Source organism: Tachyglossus aculeatus, chromosome X1, assembly GCF_015852505.1.
Source record: "Tachyglossus aculeatus isolate mTacAcu1 chromosome X1, mTacAcu1.pri, whole genome shotgun sequence".
NCBI classification, from domain to species: domain Eukaryota; kingdom Metazoa; phylum Chordata; class Mammalia; order Monotremata; family Tachyglossidae; genus Tachyglossus; species Tachyglossus aculeatus.
Genome location: NC_052101.1, coordinates 33,351,765 through 33,368,782, shown reverse-complemented (window position 1 = coordinate 33,368,782; position 17,018 = coordinate 33,351,765). Strand labels below are relative to the sequence as shown.

The window sequence follows — 17,018 nt, the reverse complement described above, 5'->3', positions numbered from 1 at the left end:
ATGTCCTTTCTGGGCAGGGAGCATACTCTGTTGTACTGTACTTTCCCAAGCTCTTAGTATAGTCCTATGCAAACAGGGGGTGCTGAGTAAATTACATTGATTGATCTATGGATTGGTAAACTTTGTATAAAGGCCCTGTGATTGCTCTCACCAGAGAATCCCATACCCTGAGACACTTGGGGATCCTCCAGGATTGCCAGGTGTCTGGGAGACCTACCTAGTTTGTAGGTCCATGATATCCAAACCTGAGGGGCCAGGTTATGATGGCACAAAGCTGAATTCAGTTTTGCTAGATTCAGGCAGGTCTCACACCCTCCATTCGTTTTTCCTATTCCCTCTGTTTTCCTGTTCACCAGCAAGGGTAGGAAAAAAGCTCATGGAAGATGAAAGCAAAGCAAAGTACAGGGAAATGAATATATGAATGAATAGGATCACCTGAGCAGAGACCACCCTGGATCCTGAAATAAACTGTGTTGTGCAACGTAACTATAGAACCTAAGAAATACTCAGGCTGCATCTTGTTCAAATTATATTGATAGCATTTGTTAAACACTCAATATGTGACGGTCACTGTACTAAGCGCTGGGGTGGATTCAAGCAGATTAGGTTGGGCATGGTCCCTGTCTCATTAAGGGCTCACAGTCTCAATCCCCATTTTACAGATGATAATTGAGGCTCAGAGAACTGAAGTGACTTGCCCAAGGTCACACAGCAGACAGTTGGAAGTCCTGCTGCAGACACACTTTCAAAACTATGGGGTTTGGCTTGGGCACTGCTAGTTGAGCTTGGACGTGAGAATGCAATGTGGCCTAATAGATAAAGTTTAGCCTGGAAATCAGGTGACCTGGGTTCTGATCCTGGCTGTGCCACATTTTGGCTTGGTGATCTAGGCCATGTCGCTTAACTTATCTCAATTACTCCACCAGTAAAAAGGGGTAAAACACCTGTTCTTTCCCTCTTTTAGACTGTGAACCCCATCTGGGACAGGGACAGAGTCTGATGTGCTGATGTGGTTCCTACCCCAGCATGCAGGACAGTGCTGAGCACACAGTTTGTGCTTCTTACATGGATGTCCCAAGGGGGTTGGGTCTCCCAATCTAGCCTTTCCAGTGCTCTTCCAATAACTCTTCTGGGCAGACTCCAGGTTCAGGGCCCCTTCTGGAAAACTTGAATTTCGCCTAGGCTCAGTCCCATTTGAGCCAGTCAGTCAATCAATCATATTTATCATTCCCTGCCTGTACCTCCTCTAGGCCATTAGAAACCGGTGAAGAGGATCTGGCAACCACCTCAGTTCCTGTTGGCTCTGAATTAGGAGCGTTTTATAGCTCAGCCTTGATTCTCCCAGGGTTCTCCCGAGCCACCATAGTGTTCAGATGGGAGCAGTGAGGCCACAGTCAGGTTCACATGGCAGCAGTAAGCCTTGGAGAGGGAGAAATATCAGAAAATGTTGAAACTTTTATATTTTTCCAAAGCCTAAGCATATATTTTTCTTACTGTGACTCCAACAACTTTGAAGAGTGTGTTACCAACCACAGATATGATGGCACAACCAAGAATAATGTTTGGGTATGCATGTTGTGGTCAGAACTGTGGGTTTGCATGGACCAGAGGTGATTCTTACCATCAGTGGTTCCTTCTCCAAATATGCAGAACTATCTGGATACCTAAAACAGTGCACTCCACACTGCCAAGTAAGAAAGATGTCTTATCTTGTCTTATGCTGTTGAGTCGTCTTCAACCCATAGCGACTCCACAGACACATCTCTCCCAGAACATCCCACCTCCATCTGGTAGTGTATCCATAGAGTTTTCCTGGTAAAAATATGTAAGTGGTTTATCTTTGCCTTCCTCTGCGTAGTAAACTTGGAGTCTCTGCCCTCGACTCTCTCCCATACCGCTGCTGCCCAGCACAGGTGAGTTTTGCAGGCACATAGTTGCTCCACATTACTAATGCCCTAAGTAAACGTGATGCATAGATTAAGATTCTAATATGGACATCTGATGGAGACCCCTTTTCAGGGTTCCTGGCAAGCCATATGCATTAGAGAAGAATTTAGCATCTCCTTTGGCTTTGGGGAAGGAGTAGGAGAGGCATGGATTAGAAATGTGTAGAATGGTATTGAGAATTTGAAGGAAGTTCAAAAAATTAACAGTTTCTAATTAATAAAGTAGCTTAAGGATTACAGTCACTCCTACACTGTTTCCTCCTGTTTTTTAGAATATGCCAGCTCAACTGTGTGGGATTGTTTGATCCGAATATGTGGGCCCACATTAATCTAATTTGATCCTTTATCTCCACAAAACCACCTGAACCTAATGTTACAGATATCTGACATTAGCCTGGCAATGCTTTGCTCAAGGTTGATGGGCATCTCAGCACCTGATCAGTGCTTACCACTACAGTGGGAACAAAGGGATTGGTATTAGGTTATCCCACCGTTTAGTAATAATTTTGATATTTATGTGCTCACTATGTGCCAAGTAGTGTACAAAGCACTGGTCTAGATAAAAGATGATCAGATTGGACATAATCCCTGTCCCATATGGGGCTCACAGTCTAAGAGGGAGGGAGAAAAGGTATTTAATCCCCATTTATAATTGATGAAAACTGAGGCAGCGAGAAGTTAAGTGACTTGCCCAAGGACACACAACAGGCAAGTAGTGGAGCCAAGATTAGAATCCGGTTATCCTGATTCCCAGACTCATGATCTTTCCACTAGGCTGTGCCGCTTACAATATCAGCAGATTGGACACAGTCTCTGTCCATAATGGGATTCCTAGTCTTCGGGAGTCAACCATCTAACCTCTGCATATAAACTGAGCACATACGGTTAGGGTATGCAAAACATACAGTGGGTAACCAACTGGAAATCTGAAAATGTGGCAACAGTACAGTAAAATGCCTTTGTAGTTTATTACAGCCCAGGGCTGAGGTGGTGCAAGTGTGTCATCCAATCTGATGTCATGGTATATAAACTAAATGTGCTTTGCTGATTCTTCCATCCTGACACGTTTCATCACCTGGCAGTTGTGTTAAGACCAAAAGCTGTATTAAAATAGCTAAATACATACACAATTTCTGTGCTTGTATTAAGCTATTTTATCTGGACTGTGGTCACCCACTGGGGCATAGGATAATGCCTAAAGGGGTTGGACATGGGACTTGGAGAAATAGAATCTATGAACTCCTTGAGGGCAGGGACATGGTGATTTTTTACTGTCACTGTACTAATCCAAATATCTGACAGAGCATCGCAGTACTAAGCAAGACCAGGCTCCTTGGTGATGGACAACTCCCAGATGTACTTGCAGGATAGACCCTCTTTCAGAGAGAACTTTCCTCTGCAGAATGTTACCCATTTGGAGTTGGATTTGCAATCATGTGATCACTACATCTGCCCAGAGGCAGAAGTGAACATCTGGTGTCAATGTGCCTGCTCCTGAAACAAAAGAGTTTAGCCATAATCCAAATGTAATGGCAGACTGATAGAAAATGTTTAAGCCAAATAACAGAGTAATTTCAGTTTAATGTAGAGCAGACAACTTGTGCATTTAAGAAAGAGGAGCTATGTCTGAGCTCAAAGTAGTGAAAGAAAGGACATTAAAGCAGAGGTCTACTGGACAGATTTGAAGGAAGAGAGACTGAAGGCACAAAACTCAAGGAAAAACATATTTTTGTCACCTAAACTTGAGAGGGCAAGGACCTGAAACAGCTATTTGGTTTCAGGAAAGAATGGAAGGGAGGAAGCTTAGAGATACTCTGAAATAAGACACAGAAGGTTTTGGTGGCAGATCGAATATGGATGGGAATATGTATTATTTCACTTTGTAACTGACGTGACAACAATACAGTTGATTGTGGATTTATAACATAAAGATTTCCCAAAACAAGACAACGTAAATGGAAGAGTTCTGACAATGATCGGAGTAGGTATATATTGCATATCAAACAGCATAAAACTGTGTGAGGGTATCAGCAAAAGAGGAAAGAATTACAATGGGGCCATAAATTAATGAATCAAATGTTGATCCATTTCCTTTTTTCTTTATTTTTTGATAGATTATTGCGACAGATGTCAGTATGGGAGAAGTTTTGTTTTTGTTTGCAGTTGACTTTCTGTCTGTTGACTAAGTCTGGAGACCAAACCAATTTATTCTAGCTAATCTTTGATCTGGGCTGCAAACAACAGAAAAGTAAAATGAGAAGAGAGGTGAGAGTTGGCAGCAGATCTTAATGTCTTCTTAAAGGAAAGGCTTCCAGAGGACTGCTCCAGGTGGGACCAGATTAAGGTGGACTAGAGGTCTGGATTTGGGTGAAATGCTCAGTTTGGAGGATTGCCATTGCTCTCTCAGGTCAGTAGTGGTTCCATTTTCATCCAGTCTCTCCAGAGAACTCTACAGCTGTGGTAGCAGGTAGTAGCAAGGCAGAAGGGGAGGAGCAAGAATAGGGAAAAAGGCTGCCCTTCTTGGATGACCACGGCATCTATGTAGCCCTCCAGTCCTAGCAAAACTGGCTCTTTTGGGCCGTTGCCCAAATCTTTCTCCTGGAAAGTGTCAAGTAGTGCCAGGATAGGGTTAATATAGAAAAATGGAGGATGACTTTGGATGTTCATAGAAATTTCCAGCTGTTTGGAATTTTAAAAGAATTCTGCAGATAATTACTGCTGATGAGTCACATGCATTCAGGAGAAATCACGATCCATAGCATATTAGTTTTCTAAACCAGATGTGGTTCAGGGAGTTCAATTTGATCTGCAATAATCATGGGGACCTAGATGGATTGACACAATTTATGCTACATGTACTCTCTCAAGCACATAATAGAGTGAAGTAAGCACTCAGTAAATACCATTGATGATGAAGCATAATCAGGTGAAATCCTTCTCCCTCCTCTAGACTGTAAGTTCACTGTGGGCAGGGAAGCAGCATGGTGTAGCGGTTAGAGCATGGTCCTGGAAGTCAGAACTTCATGGGTTCTAATCCTGGCTCTGCTGTGTGGCCTTGAGCAAATCACTTCACTTCTCTGTGCCTCAGTTACCTCACATGTAAAATGAGACTGAGGCCATGAGCCTCCACGTGGGACTGGGACTGGGTCCAACCCAATATGCTTGTATCCACCCCAACACTTAGTGCAGTGCCTGGCAGGTAGTAAGCGCTTAACAAAATACCACAATTATTCTTATTGTTATTACCTACTCCGTTGTACTGTGCTCTCCCAAGTGCTTAGTACAGTGCTCTGCACACAGTAACTGCTCAATAAGTACGATTGATTCACTGATTCAAGTGATCCGATAAGGGAGTGGTTTATAGTGTCTCCCGTCAGTTGTCATAGTTTATATTCCAAAGTCTCCTGACCTTCTGAGCAGGGGCTGGCTCTTGGGAAGAGAGAGGCAGGGCTTTCCACTGGAGCTGACCCCAAAGCAGAGTGGTAGGCAGAGTCTGTCTGGGCTGGGGAGCATGGGCCTTTACTACGAGACCTCTTCCCTGGAGCTGATCTCAGTGGTAAGCGTGAGGGGGACTCCAGCTGCAACCTGGGCTTAGAACAGTGCTCCAACGCTTAGAATAGTGTTTGGCATATAGTAAGCGCTTAACAAGTACCATCATTATCATTATTACCAGCTGAACCTGGAGAGCTGCCGCCACTACCACACCCACATTTCCATCCCCAATATGGACCTTGACAGCCAACCCTAACAGAGAGGAGGTGAAGGAAAATCCGAAGCAGCTCTTCCCGGCTCCTCAGGCAGCAGAGCGGCCGAGAGGAGTGGCGAGAGAGGCGTCTGTGGGAGGTGTGGGAGCCGGGGCTCTCCTAGAAGTCAGTCAGTCAATCATATTTACTGAGTGCTTACCGTGTGCAGAGCACTATACTGAGTGCTTGGGAGAGTACAATATAACAGACACATTCCCTTTCCACAACGAGCTTACAGTCTAACAGTGTGTGGGGAACTGCCATGGCAGTGGTGGCGGTGGCAGCTCCGCTGTTGGGGCACAGAGAGTGCCTGCAGTGATGACCGCTCGCCAGCCAGGAGTGTCCCAATTCCCACTCCTCCTACGGTGGTCTCTCTGTCCTCCTCTGTGGCCTCGCTCCCAAGGATCTGGGACAGAAGCAGTTTTCCACCTCCTCTCTGAGTGGGGAGAGGTGCCACTTCCACCATGGACTGGTGTCAGGGCAGGCCCCGGGCTGCATCAGGTGACCAGCAGATGGGCAACGGTGCCATGTTGGGTCATCATTCAACCCCTGTGCCTCGGGATTGGTGAAACTGGTAGGACTCCCAAACAAATCTGTAAACCAGCCAAATGCCCCTTAGGCAAATTGTACCCCCATCTTGGACTCCTAGATTATCCTAAATTCATTGAGATTCTCCTACCGAATGGAGTTCAATTTTTCTCATCAGAAAACTGAAAAGAGAGAACATTGTTAGAGGAGGTCCTTCTTTTCCTCTCCTTTGTATTGCAGGCTGTTCAGGACTAATATTGTCTCTCAATTTCAGGGTATAGTGCATGACCTACTTCTCTCTTTTGATTGTCCCCAATGATTAGGGAAGGAATCTTGCCAATGAGCCAACATAGAGTATTAGTTCTTCAATATATATGCAAAACCCAATGTCATGCTGTGAGTGGTAATGGGATGTTTGCAAAATATACAGCTCCTGGAAGAAAATGCCTGGTAAATACAAATTAAAACGTAAAAAATAATAGTTGTTATTGCTTCTATTATCATTACAATTACAATCATTATATGGTCTTCATATGCCACAGAGATTTTGGGGTCTCAAGGCCACACTTCATTTGAGATCTTCAGGTAGAAGATGTAATGGAAAATCATAAAATTGGAATTCTACTCTCAACCGTAGTTTTTTCATAAATTTAAAAAGCAAGGCATGGTTTGCATTAGCAACAGTGCAGTGTCGATTAATATGTGTTGGTCATTAACTGACTGCAATTTGGAAAAGATCAACATACACTCTGAACTTTCATCTAGACTAGACAAAGTGAAGACTTGAGCAATTATCCATGGATTTTGAGCTGAGTAGGTTATTCAGGCAAAGAAACAAACAAAAAAAGCCCTCATTCTGCAAAAAACAAAGTTCTGTATTCAAAGAATAAAGAATCACAAGGTAAACTGGACCATTTACTGGCTCTGAGTTAGTAAACACCAGAAACCCAGACCTCAGCACCAGCCCTAAGAACCTCACTATTCACTTCAGGAGTTTTTGTTGGGTGTTATCATTTCCAATTTTTTTTTCAATCAATCAGTCTTATTTACTGAGTGCTTACTGTGTGCGTAGAATTGTACAGAATTAGCAGATACGTTCCCTTCTGAGCATTTTCTGAGCATTGTTTTTCCTTAAGAGATGAGTCATTCTGTCTGTGAAAAGCAAAGTTCTGGGTTGTGAAGGTGAATCAGAGGTTACTGTTAATAATGATGGTATTTGTTAGGCACTTACTATGTGCGAAGCACCGTTCTAAGGGCAGGGGGGGATACAAGGTGATCAGGTTGTCCCACGTGGGGCTCACAGTCTTAATCCCCATTTGACAGATGTAACTGTGGCACAGAGAAGTTAAGTGACTTGCCCAAAGTCATACAGCTGACAATCGGCAGAGCCGGGATTAGAACCCATGACCTCTGACTCCCAAACCCGGGCTCTTTTTGTGGCTATTCCTTTTTTTCAAGTAATCAATCAAATCAGTAGTATTTATTGAGTGCTTACTGTGTGCAGAGCACTGTACTGAGCACTTGGAAGAGTACAATTCAGCAGAATTAGCAGACACATTTCCTGCCCATAACGAGTTTACAGTTTCACAAGATTACAGTTTCCAAATCATATGAATTTTCATGATAAAAACAAAGGACCACTTTTTAGATTACTGTTCATTTTGCTTATTATAATGTTACAAGGCAGAATTTGGAGTATGAACTGAATAATACATGCAAGAATGAAAATAAACCAGGCCCAAAAGTTGACATCATAATATCCTTCAGATAGCATACAAAGGGAGATTTTTAAAACCTCATAAAACATGCCGATCCCATGATCAACTGCAACAAAATACAATAAGTTATATTTGAGGATATTTTAATGTACAACTTTTTAGACTATTTAAATCCAATAAAGCATCTAAGCAAATTAGTGAATTTTTAACCCTTTCATCCCTGCAAAGGCTGCTTTCCTAAGTGTAATGTATATATTTAAAGATAAATATACCAAATTTATTCACATAATTATCTCCACCTCATAATTTCCACTTCTCCACCAGTTTTTGAGGAGGGAAAAAAAAAGACTATTTTGTATACAGTGATAGTGGTCCTCTGTCATGTAGTAGGCAGTGTTCCCTATTGGCTGGAGATGACCCTGGAAGTCAGAAGCCCTGGTTTCTAATCGTGACTGCCACTTCTCTGCTGTATGACTTGGGCAGTTTCTTTAACTTCTATGTACTTCGGTTTCCTCATCTGCAAAACAGGGATTCGATACCTGTTCTCCCTCCTACTTAGACTATGGGCCCCATATGGGACATGGTTACCATGTAACTACCCCTGCTCTTGGCACATAGCAAGTACTTAACAAAATGACTATTGTTATTATTATTATTATTAGGAGGAGGAGAAAAGTCAGAATGAGCTAAAACCATGGATACAGGCTTATGCCATGGAGGAATTTCTTCACTGAAACATGCCCACCTGCTCCAGGGTAGGAAGAGGAGAAGGGAGAGGTTGTTAGCATAATTCAGTGCCTATTATATGATGCATTTGAGGAGGACAATGAAGTATCAGTTCCAGATGACATCCAGGAGGTTGTTCCAAATGGCAGGTAAGCTGGGAAAATGAACACATTCACAGGCTGTATGACAGAATCTGGCCGAGCCAGCCAATAGTGAGACAAAAAGTGAGGGAGGATTAAGAGGTACCTCTGAGCTTACATTGAGCTTATAACTTGGTATAACGTGGACAGCTGTAAAATGAAAGATCAATGAAAATGCCAGTTGAAATATGATGATGTGGTGTGATCAGTGCAGCTCTCAAGATGTGAAAGTGGACATATGGCAAACAGTGTATTCATTCAGTCAAATGGACCTGTAGAGATCTAACCCTTCAAAGGTCTCCAGCAATAAATGTGGAAAATGTCTGTTAAAGTGGGATCAAAAATGGAGAACTAACTTAACTACCTAAAGGCAGTCATTGTCCTAATTTTTGAAGGAAACAGCTTTCATATGGGTTGAAGTGCAATATACTGGGACATGAGTATATCAGGAGCTAAGCCAATAAAATGGGGAATGAAAGGTTTAATCTTTAGCTCATATATATTTTCCCAATAGGTAACTTTTCCTTTATGGAGGAAAAATATTTCATGGGTTATAATAATTAAAGAAAGCAGCCAAAATTAATTATATAGGGCAATTACAGCAGGCCAGATTTGGGTAATTGTTCATGTGGCCAAGATTGGCATGGATTAAACCATTCCTTTGAATGTGAACTTCTGTTTCAGGCAGAAAAGCAATCTCATTACCTTACGTCCTTTCTCTGATCATGCATATGTGCAAGGAAAAATGAAATGAACAAACATGGGGAGAAAATGTTCTTTGAATTGGAAAATATGAGTTTATTTCTTTAATTTAGCTTGCCCTTTCTAAATAGGACATTTGGCATCAGGAGACAACCAGAGGTGGGTGCTGAGAGACATATAGACTCTGGGAAAATTTCCAGGGTGTGTTGGTGTGTAGAGGGTCAGGGGAATTCTCCGTCAGATCGGTGGTCAGACCCCCGACCCAGGGGAGAGTTGGTCTTACCCAGAGGAAGCACCAAAGATTTAATGTGCAGTTGATTAAGGTGTGTGCACAAAGACCACAAGACAAACTCTGGTTTTCAGGCTGGGAACAAACTCTTTACTTCTAGTCAAGAGAGTCAATAGTAATCATTGCTACGAGAATCAGCATGGCTCAGTGAAAAGAGCATGGGATTTGGAGTCAGAGGTCATGGGTTCAAACCCCAGCTCTGCCAATTGTCAGCTGTATGACTTTGGGCAAGTCACTTAACTTCTCTATGCCTCAGTACCGCATCTGTAAAATGGGGATTAAGACTTTGAGCCCCCCGTGGGACAACCTGATCACCTTGTAACCTCCCCAGTGCTTAGAACAGTGCTTTACACATAGTAAGCGCTTAATAAATGCCATCATTATTGTTATTGTTATTGCTAAAAGATACACTTGCAAATCACAGCAGTTGCAAAGGATACAGACTTGGAAAATTTAGAACAGCGACAGGATGCACACACAAAAGCTGAGTCCCATGGCAGCCATCTCAAATCTCCAGGATACCCTGAATCTTAGGCTGGGAATCCAAGGACTACACAGGACAGGGTGTCGCTGATACATTTGTTGGGCAAACCATCAGTCCAGGGTCTTTCCTGTGAACACAGAGATACCCACCAGTGGCAGTGAAGAAAATCATGAGGAGTAGTCCACACTAGGAACATATGCAGTTTCAACAACGGGTCTTGGTCTAGAAGGTTACTTGTTTGGGGGAGGAAATGTGTCGTTTATATTGTGTTGTGCACTCCTAAACGCTTAGTACAGTACTCTGCACACAGTAAATGTTCAGCAAATAGGACCGATTGATTCATTGATGAGTCTTCAAGGCTCGGAGACTTTATCTCTGGCAGGTGGGCATACCAGGAAACGGTTCTGGCCTTGAGCAATTTCAGCGTTACTGTGCTATAACATCTTATTCAACTCTTACGGTTCTAGAGTGACCATTTCTGATCTCCGCAACACAGGTCAAATGGTAACCTATCTTTGTGGGCACCTGTGTTCCTTGGAGGTGCTGGCATAGATGGATAAGACTGATTTGTTTTATTATAAATTATTAATTGACTCCTTTTCTTAAATGAAACGACATTTTTTTCTTCCTACAGATAAATTAGGTTAAGGCTGTACATTGCAGTTTGGCTTATATTTGAAATGTCCATTAGAATAGATTGCTGTAATTAAATAATCCTAAAACTCAACATGTGGCTTTGATTAATATGATCTTTCCCATAAAATTTCATTTGAAATCATAAAGTGCCTCAAATACCAAGACTGTAATAGGAAACAGTTTGATTTTTTGTAGCTTTTCATATCCCTGAATCTTTTACAGCTGCCCTTCAGGTTTGAAAATGGTGAATTTGTCTAATAACCATGTGAGGGTGAGCCTGAAGTGACCAATATGTCACCAACAGTTTCATTCATATTGTGACCATGTAAAGAGCGTCCTTTTCAAGTTATTGGGTTTGTCTATAGCCAGTGGATGTTTTTGTTTCTGTGTTGCAGTATCATGTAGTATCCCTGGGAATTGATCACTGATCACCAGGCTGGTCAGCCTATTAGGTAGTACACCGAACATCCACTGCTTCACACTATAAAGTTGTGCTTTCCCCAGACTAGAAAACATTTTTATGCCCTGCTGGGGGCCAAGCATTTCATTATAGCATACCTCAAAGAACCTCCTTGGAAATCCGCAACTGTCCCATATAGTAAAGTTGTATTATGACAAGCATTACCTCAGTGTTGGTAACTGGCTCTAGGGGCTCGTTATTTACAATCTCATCTTGCAATTTGTTATTCACTGTGGCTTATGAATGACATGGATGGAACAGCTCACTTAAGATTTGATTTCTTTGGTAGGTCTGTGTAAAGAATGAGACACTTTTAAATTCCTATAGGCAGGGCTGGATTAAAGCAGGAGCTGATGGCGCATCTGCCCAGGGCCTCATGGATGGCCTCAGCAGATGCCCTAAATCGCTCCCTCAATAATAATAATAATAATTAACAATAATGGTCTTCGTTAAGCACTTAATATGTGCCAGGCACTATACTAATCACTGGGGTAGATACTAGCAAATCAGGTTGGACACGGTCCCTCTCCCACATGGGGCTCACTGTCTTAATCCCCATTTTACAGATAAGGGAACTGAGGCACAGAGAAGTTAAATGACTTGCCCAAGGTCACAAAGCAGACATTACCAACCAAACTGCAGGTAGCGGTATTATGAAGACAGTGCCGCCTTAGGTGGTGGAGAAGCAGCATGGCTCAGTGGAAAGAGCATAGGCTTTGGAGTCAGAGTTCATGGGTTCAAATCCCGGCTCTGCCAACTGTCAGTTATGTGACTTTGGGCAAGTTACTTAACTTCTCTGTGCCTCAGTTACCTCATCTGTAAAATGGGATTAAGCTGTGAGCCCCATGTGGGACAACGTGATCACCTTGTATCCTCCCCAGTGCTTAGAACAGTGATTTGTGCATAGTGCTTAACAAATACCAACATTATTATTATTATAAACATCATTATCATCAATGGTATTTACTGAGCATTTAGTGTGTCCAGATCACTGTACTAAGTGCTTGGAAGAGTACAGTACAACAGAGTTTGTAGACATGTTCCTTGTTCATGAAGAGCTTAGAGTCTAGAGAGGAAGACAGACAATATAAATAAATAATTTATCGTATATAATTAATAGATATGTAAATAAATACTCTGGAGCTGAGCGCAGGGCAAAAAGCAAATGCCCAAAGGTCACAACCCAAGTGCAAGGTTATGCTGAATTGTCTGGCTTTTAAAGTGGACGCTGCCTTTTGAGTTGCAGGGATTGGGCAGCCTGAGAAAAGAGCCTGATTGTCCCAGACTTCTGAAGATATGAGTTACCTTAGCTTCCACTTCCTCGTTTAGCCCACTGATCGTGATTGGTAGGGAACTGGCACCTCATTTTACATTTTTAGCCTGGTCTATGATTTGTTTGTCAAAAGCTTGGAAACTCCTTACCGTCATCTTCAAGGCACTCAATCAGCTCTCCCCTTCCTATCTCACTTATCTCTTCCAACAACTCAACATTCACATTCTGCTCCTCTAACATGAAATTACTCTATAAACCTTGATCTTGTCTGTTTTTCTGCTGACATTTTTCCCAGGTCTTCCCACAGGCCTGGAACTCCCTCCCCCTTCATATCTGAAAGACCACTATTCTCCCCACCTTCAAAGCCCTACTAAAGTCATATCTCTTCCAAGAGGCCTCCCTGAATAATGCCTTATTTTCCTACTCCTTCCCCCTTCTGCATCACCTGTGCACTTGGAACAGTAGGCGCTTGATTTTTACCCCACCTTCAGCCTCACAGCACTTATATATATGGCCGTAATTAATTTATTTTAATGTCCGTCTCCCCCTCTAGACTAGGAGTTCCTTGTGGACAGGGAATCCTGTCTACCAACTACCAAGATGTCTACCAACTCTGTTATACTGTACCAAGCCCTTAGTACAATGTTCTGCACACAATAAGCACTCAGTAAATGCCACTAATTAATTTAAGCACATCTACATAGGTGTAATTTATTTTAATGTCTGTCTACCTCTCTGGACTGTAAGCTCCTCATAGGTAGGGAACTTGCTATCAGTTGTATCCTCCCAACTATTTAGTAAGGTATTTCCATTTAATAAGTGCTAACTGATTGATTCTTTCTGGGAAGTCCTCTAGGTCTTCTAGGAGCATCTCCAGGAAATGGTGAGACTCTGAACTTCCTAAAGAATCCCCACACTCCCCACACTGGTGGGAAGGAAATGTGTCTGTTTCTTGTTGCATTATACTCTTCCAAGCACTTAGTACAGTACTCTGCACACAGTAAGCTTTCAGTGAATAAGTGAACCTCAAGCATTGTTTTGCTTTGTAGCTCCAGGTACTCTGTTTCCCAGGTGTTGGCAGTTCCTTGATTGGGTGCATTATGCTGAAGTGCAGCCTGTTGGCCATTCATTTCCCCTGAGACATAGGGAAGTCTGCTCCCCCAAACACATATGTACTGAGGCACTCAGACACCCGACCTCCATCGGAGCAGCCTACGCTCCACAAGGGCTTCCGATACACCCTTTCTCCCCTCACCCCTCCTTGTTGCAAAGCCATAGCATCTCCTTACCAGGTTCTTGTGATTACTGGTTCTGCATTTGAGCACCAGGACGAAGCAGTAGGAACCATGGCAGAGGGAAGCTGGAAGTTGAAAATAAAACCGCTGGATATGAAATACCTGGTGCCAAATCCCTTCCCAACATGGGAAAGACCAGCCCCCAAATGGATTTGGTATAAAAACAGATAACTAGTCCCACAACTTGATGATATCCTAGCTTGTTGATTTGAAACAGTTTGCCTGAAGATCAGAATCTTGTGGAAGCTTCTGGATGCTCAGACATCATCTGAACTTGCCTCTATAGACTAGGTTAATTGAGATTGAGCCTTCTATACAACAGGGCTCTACTCTATGTCCGTGATTGAACAGGGCATCCTCAGTTCTGACATCACCAGGGGATCCCAAAAATTTCAGTCTACTAAGTGGCAAGGTCTAAGTGTTCGAACCAGCATTTTTTGTATGCTTTACTGCCTCAACCAATCTACTCATCATCCTGGCCATATGGTCTAATTATATTTGTAAGCAGGGATGCCCATGGATAATTGTATTTCTTTAAAAGAGAACAGATGTGAAAAATAAACAATAAGCCTCAAGTGTGGTGAAGAGCAGTGAAATGATAGAAAAATATGAACTTATCGTATTGATTATGCAAGCCAACCATTCAGCCCTGATTTGCTTGTGTCTACCCCAGTACTTAGTACAGTGCCATGCACATAGTAAGCACTTAACAAATTCCATCAGTATTATTATTATTATCATTAGTTGATAGAGAAGCAGCGTGGCTCAGTGGCAAGAGCACGGGCTTTGGAGTCAGAGGTCATGGGTTCAAATCTTGACTCTGCCAATTGTCAGTTGTGTGACTTTGGGCAAGTCACTTCACTTCTCTGTGCTTCAGTGACCTCATCTGGCATATGGGGATTAAAACTGTGAGCCCACCGTGGGACAATCTGATCACCTCGTAACCTCCCCAGTGCTTAGAACAGTGCTTTGCACATAGTAAGCGCTTAATAAATGCCATTATTCTTATTCTTATTATCTTCCCTGTCCACAAGGAGCTCACAATCTAGAGAGAACTTATGTCATTGGGCCAAATACTAAAATATCCCTTCATATAGCCAGGCTGAAAAGAGCAATTACAGCCCACCTGTGATTCCGACAAATCTCCAAATATCATGCTGGTGTTCTTGATTTGATCGTCTACGTTTTTTGTATGATCATGGCTGGAGAGTTCAATGCCTAGGAAGGAGAATTTGGAGACAACATTAAATTATCTATTGCTGAAAAAAAAGCTTAGCTTCGCAGAGCTGGCTGGTACAAAACCATAGTTTTTTTCAGGCTTTACATGTCACTCTAAACATAGTATTGTGCCAACTCTGAAATGGTTCATAACCATCTGCATGTCTTGTTTATGAGCCTGTAGAGCCCAGTCTTAGGCTAGTCAACTGGACTCAAAGACTTTCCATGATTTGCGTTGTTAGAAGAATTTTCCATCAGCTGAAATGTGCATTCTGATAGCACTTTCAGGTCCCTCATCTCATCTTTAAGCATAGCAGCGTAGAATAAATTGAACAGGACTGACTCTTCAGCCCTGCTTTTCCCCAATGACAATGGAAAAAGTATTAGAAAAGGCACCTTCAACTCTGACTTCACTGGGAATACCATTTTGGAACAGTCTTATTCAACTCTAGGCTGCCAAAATTACCGTAGTAACTGTCATGTCTTTTGATAGTGTGATTTTTTTTTTTAAGTTCTACAAATGCAGTGTGTAAATTTTGGTGTGACTACTTGGATATGGTGTTCAGCTTTTCTTGCACCACACCCTCTGCATGAAAATTGAATAGGGTTTCATACTTTGCATAATAAGCTGGCTTCCCCGTAAAGGAAAGAGAAGAATTGCTATATAGGTTTCATAAAGTCAAATACATTTGGGTATCATTATTGAGAAACCAGATTTGCATGAATTGGAGAAAAATCATCTCGAGAAAAATTTGCCTTATGGCAAGCTACAGGTTACAATATTTGTTTCAGTTGACAGAAACGAATGGCTGCTCATCCAGCATGCATTCTGATTTGTTGTTCATTATTCCTTATTTTATAGAGTTTTGGAGGAGTGTCAGATGTTTAATGTTATAACTATGGCCCACTAAACATAATTCATACCCTTCAACTAAATCTCTCTTAATATTTTTGTGAACTAAATATTTTATGTTGTTTTCATTTATTTGCGGTTCTTCTCAGAATCCAGTGAAGTCAGCTGCAGATGCACAGAGTCAGAGCAGGGAGATTGATGTTTATTTGAGGAAAAAAAATATTAAAATTATATTGAATTTATGTTTTCTGTTTGGAAAAAATATAGGTAAATAGATTTTTCTTGCAACATATGAAATTGATGGGATCCATTAAAACCTAAAAGAAATGTGATTCCTAATAGACTAATTCTTTCACTGGTGTACAGAGGATTGATTTAGGAAGTTCTCATTAACACTCTGAAGTAAGAATGGAAATTGCCTGCATTTGGGTAGTGGGGATTATCTCTTTGAATGTGAACAATTTATATGATAGAGGAAAGCCTGTCTAAAACCAGAACTATATAGATTATGATAATAATAATTATGGTATTTGCTAAGTGCTTACTATGTGCCAAGGACTGTTCTATGCACTAGGATAGGTACAAGGTATTCAGGTTGTCCCATGTGGTATGCACAGTCTTAATCCCCATTTTACAGATGAGGGAACTGAGGCACAGAGAAGTGAAGTGACTTGCCCAAGGTCACACAGCAGACAACTGGAGGAGCTGGGATTAGAAACCATGTCCCCTGACTCCCAAACCCGTCCTTTTTCCACTAAGCCATGCTGCTTCTCTAATGATATCACCTTATGAAAATAAAATACAGTCAGTGGAGTCATCTGCCAGAATTATTTGCCAGCCCTAACTGTCTTGGATTTAAAAGACTCATCTTTAAGAGATTAGGCTAAAATGCCACTTCGTAGAATCCCACACATTCTTTCCATAAATATGTTTGTTTGGAGTTTCCTCAAACCAGATTTCAGAAGTACTGAAAGAAGCAGCTAATCCAAAGATATCTACCATGTACA

General features: G+C 42.0%; 1 protein-coding gene across 3 annotated transcripts in view; it reads left to right on the top strand.

Moving 5' to 3' along the window:
- The window catches only part of SGCD (sarcoglycan delta), a 601,642-nt gene that overhangs the window by 278,575 nt on the left and 306,049 nt on the right, over positions 1 to 17,018 (top strand). Inside the window, exon 1 of one of the 3 annotated variants that reach the window (XM_038739910.1) lies at positions 4,275 to 4,353. The exons of 1 other annotated variant lie outside the window; for it this stretch is intronic. The gene's annotated coding sequence lies outside the window, so the exon portion shown is untranslated. Of the gene's footprint in view, positions 1 to 4,274; positions 4,354 to 5,467; positions 5,503 to 17,018 lie in introns of those variants that run through there. One more of the 3 variants, XM_038739911.1, reaches the window with a different exon arrangement.